Here is an 18,468-nt window from a genome sequence, read left to right as displayed (position 1 = left end):
GTGCTCTGTCAGCACCACCATCTGGGAACTTCCTGAATGCTTTATGCACTGTCATTGTGTCTGACACCATATTGCTTCTGATCAAGAAATTCACTCTGTAATGAAAGAAGCAATGCAATGGGCTGTTGCCCATAGAATTCATTGGTCTAATTGTATAGTCTATCACCAAGAAGCACCTGGTCTTATTGAAGTCTTAGTTATGGTGCTTTCTGGAAAATAACCCTTTTTGATGCTGTTTTATAGGATGCAGTATATGCTTTGAACTAGTGTGCAATATTTGGCACTCTTTCTTCCTGCTCCTGTTATCTACTGCTGTATAACCACCCCAAAACTTAGTCGTTTAAAGCAACTTCAACATTTACTTTGCCTACAAATCTGTAATTTATGCAGGGCTCAGTGGGGACAGCTTATCTCTGTTCTACTTTCCACTTGATGCCAGTTGGGGCAGCTAAAAAGTTGGCAGCTGGAATCATCTAAAGGCCCACTCCTTTACATGTCTGGTGACTGATGCTGAATCTGTGGGCAGAACACCTACTCATGGCCTTTCCACAGTGCTGTTTGGCTCCTCACAACATAGTAGCTGGGTTCCAAGGGCAAGCATGCCAGGAGAGAGAAATCCAGGTGGGAACTGTAATGCCTTTTCTAAACTAACAGTAGAAGTCCTGCAGTGTCACTTCAACCACCTTCAATTCATAGAACTTAATCACTAAGGCTGCTTATATCTAAGGAGACTCCTTTTTTTAAAATGGGAGAAATGTCAAAGAATTTGTGGATATGTTTTAAAACCACTACATTTCCAAAGGTAAAATTAGTGGATTTAGGAACAAAGGGATATTATACCTAATGTCCCCCAATTACAATTTTTTAAACTGCCATTCTCTGAGATTCTGGACTTTGCTGGTTTAGAGGTTTGTTACCAAAGAAAGGAATTCCTCCAACAAGGCTGAACGACGGTTCTACTGATTTGGAGCTGGGACTGCCACCTCACCATTTTGCATGTTTTGTGTCACTGAATAGGAAGGAGAAGAAGAGCAAGGTTATGGTTTTGGTGGAAGTAATTAACCCTGATCATGAAGCAGAAATAGGTTTGCTGATATAGCTTTAAACAGATAGGTACATCAAACACTCAGATCCCTTAGAAATGAAGGTATTGGTTGAAGGTAAAGGGACAACAGAATAGCTGGTGGAAAAAGGAAGTCATAAAGGGAAGTGAAATTCTCATGATCAGGGGAAGAAATGAGAACAGTCATGTTTCCTTTCCTTTCTTGATGTATCATGTATACTTTTAAGTGTTTTAACTTTTCTTTCTTTACCCTTTACTTCACTATTATATGTGGGGTGTCCTATTGTTGGTAAATTCATTATTTAGTAAGTTGCAGAGGAAAAGATAGCAACTAGAGGTTGTAGACTTAGAAATGGAGGATGGATGTGGTAATTGACAAAGCATTGGGTTGACTCTTTTGGAGGGTGACTGAGTGCATCTTTGACTGTGTAAAGGATAGTTGCAGTATTTTAAGTGACAACTTTTTTTTGAAGTATAAGCATTGAAAGCAGTGGTTATATTGGTGTTGGGCAGCCAAAGGGATGACTTTACATTTGATATTTTTGTGGCTTTATTTTCTGCTGTCCATCATTTGAGTTCTTTTTCTGTGTTTGGGGAATTCCCCACTATGTGTCTTGGTGGTGAGCACTGCTTACAGAAAGTGATAAAGACAGTTACTCAGTTTTTCTAGCCTTCTTATAGCAAGAGTCTATGCATGCGACCTCAGCTTAATTAATCAGATGACATCTTGACTGCAACTTGGTGAGAAACTCTGAGGCAGCACTGTTCAGCTAAACTGCTCCCAAATTCCTGCCACTGCAGAAACTGTGTGAGATAATAAATGTTTGTTGTTGTGGGATAATTTGTTATGCAGCAATAGATAACTAATGCACCCTCCCTTCTCCATGAGGAGGGGAAATGTCACAGCACTTTCACAACTTTACAAAGATAGTCTCATCATCAGCTTCTTCAATCTCCATGTGTAACTGTCAGGAGGCTTATCCTGGGAGAATTCCTTCATCAGTCTCTTAGAATTTCCTCCATAGGAAGATTGGTACCTTTATTCAAAATGTAAGAAGCCTTGACACCTACTATATTTTTCTCAGTTTTTGAGACCTCTGTTTAAAGTCCTAGGCAACATGAAAACTTTAACATCCTGAAAAAAAAATCCACATACGTATTAAATAAAAATACAATCGATTTAAAAAGTAAATAAGAGTTCTAGAAGGCTTCTACTTACAAATAAACCAGAGTAGTTCTTGTTAAATCTTACTCTGGAGGGACCCTTCCCTCTGTCAGTTACCTGTCAATTAACTTCTTACATCTTCAGTTTTTTAAATCTGTAAAATGGAATCATAACAGTACCTATTTCATATGGTTCTTATGAAATAACCTTACCACAGTACCTGGTAGGTAGGAAATATTCAATATACTTTAGGTATTATTTTTAATCATCACCTTGCTCAGGAAACATTGCCAAAATGTTATAATAACATTACTAAAATGTTGTAATTTCCCAGGATAGATTTTCTCCTGTTTTATATAATGTAGGCTCTATCACTTTGTAAAGTTTTCATACCAGCTTGAAATTTATCTTTTGTTCTTGCCTGCTTTCTTGTTTTCAACAGCCTGGAAAAAGATTCATGAAATGATAAGGCCTTTTAACAGATTTGTCCACATGTTTAAATACATGTTTTCTGGCTCCATGACCAAGCCATTTACTGAAGGAAGTGAAGGTGACCAGGTATGTCTTTGAACCAAACCCCAGACTTACCATCATCGGGGGGGAGACATGAATGTTTTCTGTTTTAATTCTTTAAGAGGAATTAATATGTTTTGAACATTTGTTTAAAAGCACACAATCATGCAACGCCTTGGTTTGCAGCTGCTACGGTCTGCTAGTGCTTAATGCATTAATTTGGATATTTTAAAGATGAATTTTAAAAAGAATAAAATTTTAAGCCTCATGCAAGTAATGTGGAAGTGCTAAATAAACTTTGTAAAGCAAGCCTGTCATGATATCAACCAACTTCATGAAGAAATTGAGAAGCTGCATTATTTCCTTATAATTCTTTAATGATTCTCTAAAACAATGCTTCCTTAAAGAAATAGGGTGTTATGATATATAATAGACTACAAGATCATAATTAAATAAACATGCATAAGTGAAGCAATATTATATAAGTAAACATAGAGACTCCGAATGCTTAAGATGTTTATGTCAAAAGTTGTATGCTAGTTTATGTCTTGTCAGCAAATCCTCAGGTTTAAATACAGTCTTAGAAGGCTTTACTGAGTGACTCCTTATTCAACGTTAACTTATTTCTGAACACACTGGGAAAAAAGTATCCTTTAGTTCTTTTTACTTCTTTTTTTTTTACATCTTTATTGGAGTATAATTGCTTTACAATGGTGTGTTAGTTTCTGCTTTATAACAAAGTGAATCAGTTATACATATACATATGTTCCCATATGTCTTCCCTCTTGCGTCTCCCTCCCTCCCACCCTCCCTATCCCACCCCTCCAGGCAGTCACAAAGCACTGAGCTGCTCTCCCTGTGCTATGCGGCTGCTTCCCACTAGCTATCTACCTTACGTTTGGTAGTGTATATATGTCCATGCCTCTCTCTAGCTTTGTTACAGCTTACCCTTCCCCCTCCCCATATCCTCAAGTCCATTCTCTACTAGGTCTGTGTCTTTATTCCTGTCTTACCCCTAGGTTCTTACATGCCAATATTAGGAAGAGAAGCCAGTTTCTTCCATTCCAAAAATGTTTTGACCTTGTCTAGCTTTCCCACTGGAGGGCAGTAGACAACCATCCAAGCCATCCCTGATTTTGAACCTCACTGGCTCTAATGTGTGACAAGTCAGACCTTAAAATCCTTGGTACTTATTTCCTACTGATAAAATGTCATAATCAAAGTACATTTTTAGAAAGCCTATTCACTCCCATAAAAAACCATAATTGATTGTGGGAATAAAAGAAAATAAAGCAAAATGAATGCATTTATAAGTATTTACTAAGTGGACAAAAAAAATTAAACCTACATCACAAATGTACTTTAAAAATTTATTTATTTATTTATTTATTATTCTTGGCTGCGTCTGGTCTTCGTTGCGTCATGCGGGATCTTTTGTTGCGCTGCGGGGGCTCTTCGTTGCAGTGTGCGGGCTTAGTTCCCCTGCAGCATGTGGAATCTTAGTTCCGAGACCAGGGATCGAACTGGCGTCCCCTGCATGGGAAGGCAGATTCTTTGCCACTGGACCACCAGGGAAGTCCCACAAATGTACTTTTTTGTGGTGGAATTTTTGTACAGGAGCTGAACTGCCTGAGGCTTCCTAAAATACTAGTCCAAAAAAGTACAGTGTATGTGAATCTTACTCTAAAACTTTGACATATAAGTATATCATATTAGCTTATTGAAATTATTTATAATTCTGAGTTCCCAGACAGCCAAAATGATGGAAAAGTCATCCTCAGTTATTATTAAGACTCCTCTGACTACCTTGATCCACCGTTAGGTCACTGACGAATGACCAGGGGTCATACGGGGAGGCACCAACAATCCTCAGGCCACAGTGGTTAGGGCTGAGGTGCCCAGTGTCCTTTGAAAGTGGCCAGGCCTCTGTTCTTTTCCTCCACTGGGACTGGGGGTTTTTGTTATAGCTGGAAATCCTATTGCCTAGGGCCCCACCCTTCTAAGATATGCTGCCATCATTGACCAGGGTCTGTCACCAACCGGGATGCTTTCAACAGTGGTCACAGGTCTTTACTCTTTGTAGAACCTCTCTTCCTGCTTTCACTGACCTCTCTGCCCTACAAAGAGTATGGATTTTTTTCCCCTGCACACCCTTTCCCACCTAGATTTGCAGCCTAAGCTCTTCATTGAGCTTGGGCTTTCTTTAAAGGCAAGACAAGAGGGAGTCTTTAAGCTTCAGGACCGCTATTACAAACCACTCCTGAGATCAGCAAGTACTGTGGACTGGCAACCATCAGCAGAAGGTGGGGGAAGGAGGGAAAACTGCTGCAAAAACAAAGTACCCTCGAATATCTCAACAAATTGTCTTGCACAGAAGCTAGAACCCAAGACAATTATTTTCCTGGTAATCTCCCTATAGAAACCACAGGTATTCTTTATGCCTCCAAACACCTTTAAACTGCATTCAAAATTAGGGTTGTGAGTCTGGAAATCTTTCTTTGCTAATTTGTTGTACATGAATGCCTGCAGAAGCTTTTGAATGCTAAATGCTGTGGGAGGGCTAGTTTCCATGGTAACTCTTCAGTGAGTCTTTTTCTTGCACTTCAATTAGATCCCATTGCTGAGCGGTTGTGAATGAGAAGGAAACAGCTCAGTCACTTCTGGAGGGCTGGAGAGTTGCAGCCTTTCTAGATGCAGCTATATTCTCAGTCCACTGAGTTGTACTACGCTTGTCTTGCCCCGTCTCTTCATGGTACCCCAGCACCACAATGGGAAGATATATTTGCAACACACATGACAAAGGGCCAATTTCCTTAATATACCAAGAGAGCATACAAGTTAATATGAAAAGTACCAAAACACAATGGAAAAAAAATGAACAAAGGACATAAATAGGCAGCTTACGGAAAAAGAAAATTAATGGCTTACATTGTATGAAAATGTGTTTAATCTCATTCATAATGAAGGAAATACATATTTAAATAAGATTCCATTTTTCACCTACCAGATTGGAAAAGATCTAAAAATTTGAAATATACTGTGTTCAGAGAATGTGGAAAACCCATCATTTTAGAGACTTCGTGGGAGGGTAAATTGGTATAATCTCCTTGGAGGGTGATTTAGCAGTTGCTCTTCTAGAAATTCATCCTACAAGTGCAATTACATTTAACTTAAAAATACAGTAAAAGAATTTTTTTTGATGCGTTTTTTTTATGTGGTTTTTCTTTTTTTTTTTTTTTTTTTTTAACATCTTTATTGGGGTATAATCGCTTTACAATGGTGTGTTGGTTTCTGCTTTATAACAAAGTGAATCAGTTATACATATACATATGTTCCCATATGTCTTCCCTCTTGCGTCTCCCTCCCTCCCACCCTCCCTATCCCACCCCTCCAGGCAGTCACAAAGCACTGAGCTGCTCTCCCTGTGCTATGCGGCTGCTTCCCACTAGCTATCTACCTTACGTTTGGTAATGTAAATATGTCCATGCCTCTCTCTCTCGCGGAAGGGAAGCTCACCCTTCCCCCTCCCCATATCCTCAAGTCCGTTCTCCAGTAGGTCTGTGCCTTTATTCCTGTCTTACCCCTAGGTTGTTCATGACATTTTTTTTTCTTAAATTCCATATATATGTGCTAGCATACGGTATTTGTCTTTCTCTTTCTGACTTACTTCACTCTGTGTGACAGACTCTAGGTCCATCCACCTCATTACAAATAGCTCAATTTCGTTTCTTTTTATGGCTGAGTAATATTCCATTGTATATATGTGCCACATCTTCTTTATCCATTCATCCGATGATGGGCACTTAGGTTGTTTCCATCTCCGGGCTATTGTAAATAGAGCTGCAATGAACATTTTGGTACATGACTCCTTTTGAATTATGGTTTTCTCAGGGTATATGCCCAGTAGTGGGATTGCTGGGTCATATGGTAGTTCTATTTGTAGTTTTTTAAGGAACCTCCATACTGTTCTCCATAGTGGCTGAACCAATTCACATTCCCACCAGCAGTGCAAGAGTGTTCCCTTTTCTCCACACCCTCTCCAGCATTTATTGTTTCTAGATTTTTTGATGATGGCCATTCTGACTGGTGTGAGATGATATCTCATTGTAGTTTTGATTTACATTTCTCTAATGATTAATGATGTTGAGCATTCTTTCATGTGTTTGTTGGCAGTCTGTATATCTTCTTTGGAGAAATGTCTATTTAGGTCTTCTGCCCATTTTTGGATTGGGTTGTTTGTTTTTTTGTTATTGAGCTGCATGAGCTGCTTGTAAATTTTGGAGATTAATCCTTTGTCACTTGCTTCATTTGCAAATATTTTCTCCCATTCTGAGGTTGTCTTTTGGTCTTGTTTATGGTTTCCTTTGCTGTGCAAAAGCTTTGAAGTTTCATTAGGTCCCATTTGTTTATTTTTGTTTTTATTTCCATGTCTCTAGGAGGTGGGTCAGAAAGGATCTTGCTGTGATTTATGTCATAGAGTGTTCTGCCTATGTTTTCCTCTAAGAGTTTGATAGTTTCTGGCCTTACATTTAGGTCTTTAGTCCATTTTGAGCTTATTTTTGTGTATGATGTTAGGGAGTGATCTAATCTCGTACTTTTACATGTACCTGTCCAGTTTTCCCAGCACCACTTATTGAAGAGGCTGTCCTTTCTCCACTGTACATTCCTGCCTCCTTTATCAAAGATAAGGTGTCCATATGTGCATGGGTTTATCTCTGGGCTTTCTATCCTGTTCCATTGATCTATCTTTCTGTTTTTGTGCCAGTACCATACTGTCTTGATTACTGTAGCTTTGTAGTATAGTCTGAAGTCAGGGAGCCTGATTCCTCCAGCTCCATTTTTCGTTCTCAAGATTGCTTTGGCTGTTCAGGGTCTTTTGTGTTTCCATACAAATTGTGAAATTTTTTGTTCTAGTTCTGTGAAAAATGCCAGTGGTAGTTTGATAGTGATTGCATTGAATCTATAGATTGCTTTGGGTAGTAGAGTCATTTTCACAATGTTGACTCTTCCAATCCACGAAGACGGTATATCTCTCCATCTATTTGTATCATCTTTAATTTCTTTCATCAGTGTCTTATAATTTTCTGCATACAGGTCTTTTGTCTCCTTAGGTAGGTTTATTCCTAGATATTTTATTCTTTTTGTTGCAGTGGTAAATGGGAGTGTTTTCTTGATTTCACTTTCAGATTTTTCATCATTAGTATATAGGAATGCCAGAGATTTCTGTGCATTAATTTTGTATCCTGCTACTTTACCAAATTCATTGATTAGCTCTAGTAGTTTTCTGGTAGCATCTTTAGGATTCTCTATGTATAGTATCATGTCATCTGCAAACAGTGACAGCTTTACTCTTCTTTTCCGATTTGGATTCCTTTTATTTCCTTTTCTTCTCTAATTGCTGTGGCTAAAACTTCCAAAACTATGTTGAATAAGAGTGGTGAGAGTGGGCAACCTTGTTTTGTTCCTGATCTTAGTGGAAATGCTTTCAGTTTTTCACCATTGAGGATGATGTTTGCTGTGGGCTTGTCATATATGGCCTTTATTATGTTGAGGAAAGTTCCCTCTATGCCTACTTTCTGCAGGGTTTTTATCATAAATGGGTGTTGAATTTTGTCAAAAGCTTTCTCTGCATCTATTGAGATGATCATATGGTTTTAATCCTTCAACTTGTTAATATGGTTTATCACATTGATTGATTTGCATATATTGAAGAATCCTTGCATTCCTGGAATAAACCCCACTTGATCTTGGTGTATGATCCTTTTAATGTGCTGTTGGATTCTGTTTGCTAGTATTTTGTTGAGGATTTTTGCATCTATGTTCATCAGTGATATTGGCCTGTAGTTTTCTTTCTTTGTGACATCCTTGTCTGGTTTTGGTATCAAGGTGATGGTGGCCTCGTAGAATGAGTTTGGGAGTGTTCCTCCCTCTGCTATATTTTGGAAGAGTTTGAGAAGGATAGGTGTTAGCTCTTCTCTAAATGTTTGATAGAATTCACCTGTGATGCCGTCTGGTCCTGGGCTTTTGTTTGTTGGAAGATTTTTAATCACAGTTTCAATTTCAGTGCTTGTGATTGGTCTGTTCATATTTTCTATTTCTTCCTGATTCAGTCTTGGCAGGTTGTGCATTTCTAAGAATTTGTCCATTTCTTCCAGGTTGTCCATTTTATTGGCATAGAGTTGCTTGTAGTAATCTCTCATGATCTTTTGTATTTCTGCAGTGTCAGTTGTTACTTCTCCTTTTTCATTTCTAATTCTATTGATTTGAGTCTTCTCTCTTTTTTTCTTGATGAGTCTGGCTAATGGTTTATCTATTTTGTTTATCTTCTCAAAGAACCAGCTTTTAGTTTTATTGATCTTTGCTATTGTTTCCTTCATTTCTTTTTCATTTTTTTCGGATCTGATTTTTATGATTTCTTTCCTTCTGCTAACTTTGGGGGGTTTTTGTTCTTCTTTCTCTAATTGCTTGAAGTGCAAGGTTAGGTTGTTTATTCGAGATTTTCCTGTTTCTTAAGGTGGGCTTGTATTGCTATAAACTTCCCTCTTATAACTGCTTTTGCTGCATCCCATAGGTTTTGGGTCGTCGTGTCTCCATTGTCATTTGTGTCTAGGTATTTTTTTATTTCCTCTTTGATTTCTTCAGTGATCACTTCGTTATTAAGTAGTGTATTGTTTAGCCTCCATGTGTTTGTATTTTTTACAGATCTTTTCCTGTAATTGATATCTAGTCTCATGGCGTTGTGGTTGGAAAAGATACTTAATACAATTTCAATTTTCTTAAATTTACCAAGGCTTGATTTGTGACCCAAGATATGATCTATCCTGGAGAATGTTCCATGAGCACTTGAGAAAAATGTGTATTCTGTTGTTTTTGGGTGGAGTGTCCTATAAATATCAATTAAGTCTATCTTGTTTAATGTATCAATTAAAGCTTGTGTTTCCTTATTTATTTTCATTTTGGATGATCTGTCCATTGGTGAAAGTGGGGTGTTAAAGTCCCCTACTATGAATGTGTTACTGTCGATTTCCCCTTTTATGGCTGTTAGTTTTTGCCTTATGTATTGAGGTGCTCCTATGTTGGGTGCATAAATATTTACAATTGTTATATCTTCTTCTTGGATCGATCCCTTGATCATTATGTAGTGTCCTTCTTTGTCTCGTCTAATAGTCTTTATTTTAAAGTCTATTTTGTCTGATATGAGAATTGCTACTCCAGCTTTCTTTTGGTTTCCATTTGCATGGAATATCTTTTTCCATCCCCTTACTTTCAGTCTGTATGTGTCTCTAGGTCTGAAGTGGGTCTCTTGTAGACAGCATATATATGGGTCTTGTTTTCGTATCCATTCAGCCAATCTGTGTCTTTTGGTGGGAGCATTTAGTCCATTTACATTTAAGGTAATTATCGATATGTATGTTCCTATTCCCGTTTTCTTAATTGTTTGGGGTTCGTTATTATAGGTCTTTTCCTTCTCTTGTGTTTCTTGCCTAGAGAAGTTCCTTTAGCATTTGTTGTAAAGCTGGTTTGGTGGTGCTGAACTCTCTCAGCTTTTGCTTGTCTGTAAATGTTTTAATTTCTCCATCAAATCTGAATGAGATCCTTGCTGGGTAGAGTAATCTTGGCTGCAGGTTTTTCTCCCTCATCACTTTCAGTATGTCCTGCCAGTCCCTTCTGGCTTGCAGAGTTTCTGCTGAGAGATCAGCTGTTAACCTTATGGGGATTCCCTTGTGTGTTATTTGTTGTTTTTCCCTTGCTGCTTTTAATATGCTTTTTTTGTATTTAATTTTTAACAGTTTGATTAATATGTGTCTTGGCGTATTTCTCCTTGGATTTATCCTGTATGGGACTCTCTGTGCTTCCTGGACTTGATTAACTATTTCCTTTCCCATATTAGGGAAGTTTTCAACTATAATCTCTTCAAATATTTTCTCAGTCCCTTTCTTTTTCTCTTCTTCTTCTGGAACCCCTATAATTCGAATGTTGGTGCATTTAATGTTGTCCCAGAGGTCTCTGAGACTTGTCCTCAGTTCTTTTCATTCTTTTTTCTTTATTCTGCTCTGCAGTAGTTATTTCCACTATTTTATCTTCCAGGTCACTTATCCGTTCTTCTGCCTTAGTTATTCTGCTATTGATCCCATCTAGAGTATTTTTCATTTCATTTATTGTGTTGTTCATCATTGTTTGTTTCATCTTTAGTTCTTCTACGTCCTTGTTAAATGTTTCTTGTATTTTGTCTATTCTATTTCCAAGATTTTGGATCATCTTTACTATCATTATTCTGATTTCTTTTTCAGGTAGACTGCCTATTTCCTCTTCATTTGTTAGGTCTGGTGGGTTTTTTATCTTGCTCCTTCATCTGCGGTGTGTTTTTCTGTCTTCTCATTTTGCTTATCCTACTGTGTTTGGGGTCTCCTTTTTGCAGGCTGCAGGTTCGTAGTTCCCGTTGTTTTTGGTGTCTGTCCCCAGTGGCTAAGGTTGGTTCAGTGGGTTGTGTAGGCTTCCTGGTGGAGGGGACTAGTGCCTGTGTTCTGGTGGATGAGGCTGGATCTTGTCTTTCTGGTGGGCAGGTCCACGTCTGGTGGTGTGTTTTGGGGTGTCTGTGGACTTATTATGATTTTAGGCAGCGTCTCTGCTAATGGGTGGGGTTGTGTTCCTGTTTTGCTAGTTGTTTGGCATAGGGTGTCCAGCACTGTAGCTTGCTGGTCATTGAGTGAAGCTGGGTGCTGGCGTTGAGATGGAAATCTCTGGGAGATTTTCGCTGTTTGATATTACGTGGAGCTGGGAGGTCTCTTGTTGACCAGTGTCCTGAAATTGGCTCTCCCACCTCAGAGGTACAGCACTGACTCCTGGCTGCAGCACCAAGAGCCTTTCATCCACATGGCTCAGGATAAAAGGGAGGAAAAGTAGAGAGAAAGAATTAGTAGAAGTAGGAAGGAAGAAAGAAAGAAAGAAAAAGAAAGAGAGGAAGGAAGGAAGAAAGAAAGAAGGAAAGAAAGAAAGGAGGGAGGGACGGTGGGAGGAAGGAAGGAAGGAAGGAAGGAGGGAAGGAAGGAAAAACGAAAGAAAGGAAGAAGATAAAGTAAAATAAAATAAAGTTATTAAATTAAAAAATAATTAATAAAAAATATTTTAAAAAAAACAGACGGAAAGAACCTTAGTACAAATGGTGGAAGCAAAGCTATACAGACAAAATCTCATACAGAAGCATACACATACACACTCAGAAAAAGAGGAAAAGGGGAAAAAATCATAAATCTCGCTCTCAAAGTCCACCTCCTCAATTTGGGATGATTCGTTGTCTATTCATGTATTCCATAGATGCCGGGTACATCAAGTTGATTGTGGAGCTTTAATCCGCTGCTTCTGAGGCTGCTAGGAGAGATTTCCCTTTCTCTTCTTTGTTCTCACAGCTCCCAGGGGCTCAACTTTAGATTTGGCCCCGCCTCTGCGTGTACGTCCCCGGAGGGCGTCTGTTTTTCAGCTCAGACAGGACGGGGTTAAAGGAGCCGCTGTTTTGGGGACTCTGGCTCACTCAGGCCGGTGGAAGGGAGAGGCGCGGAGTGTGGGGCGAGCCTGCGGCGGCAGAGGCTGGCGTGACGTTGCACCAGCCTGAGGCTCACCGTGCGTTCTCTCGGGTAAATTGTCCCTGGATCCTGGGAACCTGGCAGTGGCGGGCTGCACAGGCTCCCCGGAAGGGGGGTGTGGACAGTGACCTGTGCTCGCACACAGGCTTCTTGGTGGCGGCAGCAGCAGCCTTAGCGTCTCCTGCCCGTCTCTGGGGTCTGCGCTTTTAGCCGCGGCTCGCGCCCTTCTCTGGAGCTCCTTTAAGCAGCGCTCTTAATCCCCTCTCCTTGTGCACCAGGAAACAAAGAGGGAAGAAAACGTCTCTTGCCTCTTTGGCAGCTCCAGACCTTTTGCCGGACTCCCTCCCAGCTAGACATGGTGCACTAACCGCTTCAGACTGTGTTCACGCCGCCAACCCCAGTCCTCTTCCTGCGCTCCAACCAAAGCCCGAGCCTCAGCTCGTAGCCCCGCCTGCCCTGGCGGGTGAGCAAACAAGCCTCTCGGGCTGGTGAGTGCCGGTCGGCACCGATCCTCTGTGCGGGAATCTCCCCGCTTTGCCCTGCGTACCCCTGTTGCTGCGCTGTCCTCCACGGCTCCGAAGCTCCCCCCCTCCGCTACCTGTAGTCTCCGCCCGCGAAGGGGCTTCCTAGTGTGTGGAAACCTTTCCTCCTTCACAGCTCCCTTCCACTGGTGCAGGTCCCGTCCCTATTCTTTTGCCTCTGTTTTTTCTTTTTTTCTCCCAGGTACATGGGGAGTTTCTTGCCTTTTGGGCGGTCTGAGGTCTTCTGCCAGCATTCAGTAGGTGTTCTGTAGGAGTTGTTCCACGTGTAGATGTGTTTCTGGTGTATCTGTGGGGAGGAAGGTGATCTCCGCATCTTACTCTTCCGCCATCTTCCCCTCGTCCTCTGATGCATTGTTGAAGCAAATGACTGGGACAGATTAAATGAGTTGATACATCCAGACAGTTATTCACACTGGAGAATGAGAGACAGAAGTAAAGTTGGGTTTTCCTTAAATCCCAGAGTTGTATGTTCAGCCTATTTGTGAAATGCTGTTAAAGGATAATTCTTAAAAAAAAAAAACATGACTCTCATGCAGATATAAAATGAACAAGTGTTAACGATTTCATTTTGCTCACAATGAAGGACTGTTGTCAAACCTAAGTTTGTGTGCCCAGCGCACAGTGAGGCCAAACAAATCAAAACGTCGGCTTTTGGAACAGAGAAAGGTTTATTGCAAGGGCCAAGCAAGGAGTATGGGCTGCTTGTGCTCAAAAGACCCAAACTTCCCAATGGCTTTCAGGCAAGGGTTTTAAAAGATATTGTTAGGGGATAGGGTCGTGGGATGCCTGATCAGTTCCTGAAACTTCTTCTGATTGGTTGGTGGTGAGGTAACAGGGTGATGTATTAGGAATCTCAGCCTGCTGGTTCCAACCAGTCTGGGGTCTAGTGCTTGTGGTCAGCATATAGTCACTATCCTCCACCTGGGTGAGGGTCTCAGTTTCTGCAGAACAACTCAAAGATATGGATCAGATTGTTATCTATATTCCTTCAGGAGGAACCAGGAGTCCTGTGACTCTCTTTTCCTAATCATTAACGGCTTGAGCCAGCTTTTTGGAATGTGGGGAAGGCCTGTGAGACTGAAGCCTTTTCCCCACAATCAAGAAACAGGGACATGGAAAGACTTTTATACTGAGGAGGGCTAGTCAGATGTCATAACTGGCTCAAAGGAGAAGTCAAGAAGCACAGATTCATGTGCAATAAAGGAAGGGTGAAATGGATGTGCAAATGAGGGCCAAACTGGTTTATTACCAGTGGGGGAGGTTGTCCCTGCACTTGACAGAATTGATTTACATGTCTATAGATAGGAGTTATTCTGCCTTGTTATCAGTTATCTATAATTTACAGAGTTGTAAAATAGCTCTCATAGAAACAGAATCAGTAATGCTGCAGGGTTGACCACAGTGTATAGTTTTCCATTTTCTGTACAAGATTAAAGTGATAAATGCAAGAAGTCTAACAGAATGTAAAATCCTTTGGTCCCAATTGTGTGTATGTGTGTGTGTGTATGACATTCAAGTATATGTACCTGAATATGGCATTGGTGGTATAGTGGTGAGCATAGCTGCCTTCCAAGTATGTGTACATATGTACATATATGTGTTCACATACACATCGACTATTTCTTGATGGAGAGAGAGGAAATTGATAATTGTGTCTGACACTCGGCAGAGGGACTGAAAGTTGGGAATCTGAGTTGAAAGAGAAATCTATTTTTCAGTATACCTTTTTATACTACTTGATTTTTTTTCTTTACTTTTGCCATGAACATTTTTTTCATGGCAAGGAAAAGGAAATCTTTCATAAACCTTAATGTGTCAAACAATAAAGCAATGAATTATAGAAATGAAGCATTGCAGAAAATACAAGGGGAAATGGAAAGAAATGCAATAGCCATGGAAAAGGAACCCTTAACAGACCTCTTTCAGGTCTTGGCAATTGAGCAGACTAAAAATAAGTAAGGATATAAAAAGCAGTTTTCAACATGGGCTGCCTATTAAGAACAATTAGGGAGCTTCCTTAGAAAAGCTTTTTTATTTCAAACATATGCAAGCGTAGACAGACTAATCTAATGAACCCACGTGACCCACACCACCCAACTTTGACAGTTACCAATTCATGGCCAACTTTCCTCACCCACTTTTTCCCCTTCTATATGATACTGAAGCAAATCCCAGAAATCATATCATTTAACCTACACACATTTCCTCCAATGAGTATCTCTAAAATATAAGGAATCTTTTTAAAAAATATAATGACAATACCATTATCACTTTTTTAAAAAATTAAAAATTCATAGGTACAATATCATTATCCCACCTAAAAAATAGCAGTAATTCCTTAACTTCATCAAAGATTCAGTATTAAAATTCCCGATTGTTTTATAAAGGTCATTTTTACAAATAGTTTTGTTTGAATTAAGATTTGAATAAGGTCCACACGTTTTGATTAGTTGATGTGTCTCTCAATTCTTTTATTGTAATCTATACATTACCTGGGGAGCTTCTAGAAAATATTGTAGTCCAGGCTTCATCCTGACAATGTTGAATTTTCCCTGAGCCATGTGCTCCTGGAAAACAGGGACAGTCAAAGAAACACACACACACACACACACACACACACATGTGTGCGTGCACACACAGAGCCTTTTTTGTGTTCTGGAAAAGACTACAAAGAACCATGCTCTTCCATATGACTTAGGTAAGACTTACGTGTGCCCCCTTGTTTACCTATGACAAGACTAGACACAGACCCTTTAAGTTCCCATTCTTGGCCTCATAAATGATTAACTGAACTGCTTGTTCCCATTGACCAATCAGAACAAAATGCTTGTTAAACTTCGGTTAAGATTCTTTCCTCCAAGCTCCCTAAGCTTTAACCCACGCTCAATCTGAGCCAGCACACAGTCCTCCTTGTGAGCAAAAAAAGAATGAGGAGTATAACTCACCATCCAGTTCTACAAAGGTTAAGTCACAACCCACTGCAGTCACCCACTGACAGTGCACAATGGGCCTTGAGGGGAATTCAGGATGAAAAAACAAAATGAGGCACTCTGTTCTTTGAATCGATGGGCCCCTAGATAGCTAAGATGCATATCTCAGAAAGTATTCCAGTGACCCCAGCTTCTTGCATCTTCCTGTACATGGAAAAGCATTAAAATCATTAACTTGATTTTGTTTGTGATTAACTTTAATCTTTTTTTTTTAGCATTAATCTTTTACCAAGATGTATGCTTGAGTTGTGTACATGTCTTAGCCAAAAAATTCATAAAAATACTGTCTCCTCTCCTACCTCTTTGGAGCAGTTTACTCAGAGCTACTGAATGGCTGGCTCCCAGGCTATAGTCTTCAGTAAGACCCTGAAGAAACCTTAAACTCACAACTCTCATGTGCATTTTTGTTTAAGTCAACATCCTTAACAACCTCTCCTGAGAAAAGGCTGGCCTCAGGGTAAAACATTCTCTGATCTACTCCCATCAGGTCACTGTTGGGGCCCAGGGCAGACCACCCCAAAATACACCACAATGGCATATTGATTATTTTTTAATTAAAGTTACATAAGAAATGGCCCATGCAAAAGGGACACTTTGAGCTTTCTCTCTGTCCACTGAAAACAGGAAATACATATCCCTATGAAAGTTTCCCCTCCCTGTAGAAAGGTAATTCTTATCACCAGAGATAGGGAATTCAGGACTGAGAAGCCTATATAAGAAAACGTTGTTACTTCTTTACTAATTTACTACCCAAACCCAAACTATGCTTAAATTCCTTACTCATTAAGCACCCAAAGCCTAAGTTTCTTTGTTCTGTCAATTCCTCACAAATTTATTGTTTCTTTGTTTAAAAAATTTAAAAACTGCCTGCTTTGGCCACTTCTTAGGTCCCATTTCTATGAAACCTTGGTGTGCACAAATTAAAATTGGTTTCTTTTTTTCCTATTAATCTTTGTGTCAACTTTATTATTAGTCCAGACACAGGAACTCAAGAGGGTAGAGGGGGAAATTCCCTCTCCCCAACATCACTCTTTTACCCCACTCCTCCACACCTGGTTCTTTCTAGTCTTATTTACTCCTCTGTATAAAAGAAAAACTTTTTACCTAACCTTTGAGGTCTTATGGTCAGAGCCTCTCCCTATTGCAGTAGCTCTACTCCCCTTAGTGCAAAGGTCCCTTCTGCCCCCCTTTGCAATAATCCTTTTGAATAAAATCTCTCCTACTAAATCTGGATTTGGTTTTTTATTTGCCAGTCTCCAGAAATATATTTTTCTCCAGTTGATTATAATATGAAATGAGATTTAAGAAACACTCCTTAGAGGATGTGAACAATACAATTACTAGGATAATTTAATACATATGTATCTGTGTTAATGTTCCTCCAAAAGGCAGATTCTGTGCAAGGTCTTGGTGCAGCTCGTTTATTTAGGAGGTCATCTCAGGAAGCACAAGAAAAAGCGCAGGGACGGTGAGACAGAAGGAGGAAAACCCCATCCAGGATTCATAAGAGAGTAGGTTTCCCTGTGGGTAACTGAAGCTCAGTTCCTCTGAGGATTCTCTGAGGAACATGTGAAATGCACCTTAGATTTGTTCTCTCCAGGGATGGAAAAGACAGGGTATTTATCCAATTTCTCCCATCCCTAACTGGTTAAGAATTATCTCTGAGGGTTTTAAGTCCCAAACCCTGGTGGGTACCTTCACGTAGAGAAGCAGGCGTGTATAGGTCCTTGAAGAGACTGTCAGCACACTGTCCCCTACAGCTGCAGGTAAATTCAGAGCAGGCCAAGGGGTTATGGAGCTAGGATCAACAGCGTGTGCTGCCATATTGAATTTTATGCCCACAGAGAACATCTTTTTTTAATTCTTGCAAGTGCCACTTGAACAGCAAAAGTTGACCACAAAGGACCTTCTATAAATTCCCCCAAATATAAATTAACTAAGATTTGTTGAATAATTACTATGTGCTAAAGGTTTTACATGAATTATTGTAATTTAATTCTCAGGACAACCATCTGAGATAGGTATTATTATTATCTCAATTTTACAAGTGAAGAAATTGAGCCTTAGATTAAATACTCTGCCCAAGGTCATATAGCCAGAAAAAGAGCAGGAATTTAAACTCCAGCCTTCTGACTCAAGAATGAAAACTATTAACTACTGTGGGATATGCTTCCCCACAGCCTTTAGTCATAATGTGGGAAACCACATGTTAATAATAACAATGGTGTAAATGATCCAACAATAATACTCCAACCATTTGGGGATTTAAAACATTTTTCTACAGAGAAAATGAAAGCAGTGATAAGAAAAATCCTATATGACAAAATTTACGAGTTATGGTTAAAGCTGTGATAAAAAGAATATTATAAATAAGAAAGTGTGATGTTACATGAATTAAACATTCTATTCAAAAGGTTAGAAAAAGAACAAATTAACCTTGGACAATGGAAGTAAGAAATTAATACAAATGATAACAGAGAGGACTTCCAATTCAGGCAAGAGTTCTTAGGACAGGCTTCCAAAGAGGAGAGAATTGCACTCAGAGAGAAACCCAGAGACCTGTGGGTTCTCCTCAAGTATTTGGGAGAATACTGATCAGGTGTGAGGAAATAGC

The 18,468-nt window shown here is 39.7% G+C and overlaps 1 protein-coding gene across 1 annotated transcript in view; it reads left to right on the top strand.

Moving 5' to 3' along the window:
• Positions 1–18,468, top strand: part of SCN11A (sodium voltage-gated channel alpha subunit 11) — a 137,861-nt gene that overhangs the window by 1,271 nt on the left and 118,122 nt on the right. Inside the window, exon 3 of the mRNA XM_049693628.1 lies at positions 2,671–2,786. The gene's annotated coding sequence lies outside the window, so the exon portion shown is untranslated. The remainder of the gene's footprint in view (positions 1–2,670; positions 2,787–18,468) is intronic.

The sequence above is a fragment of the Orcinus orca genome, chromosome 10 (assembly GCF_937001465.1).
Source record: "Orcinus orca chromosome 10, mOrcOrc1.1, whole genome shotgun sequence".
Lineage (NCBI taxonomy): Eukaryota > Metazoa > Chordata > Mammalia > Artiodactyla > Delphinidae > Orcinus > Orcinus orca.
The sequence above is the reverse complement of the archived record's forward strand: the minus strand, read 5'-3'. Positions and strand labels throughout refer to the sequence as shown.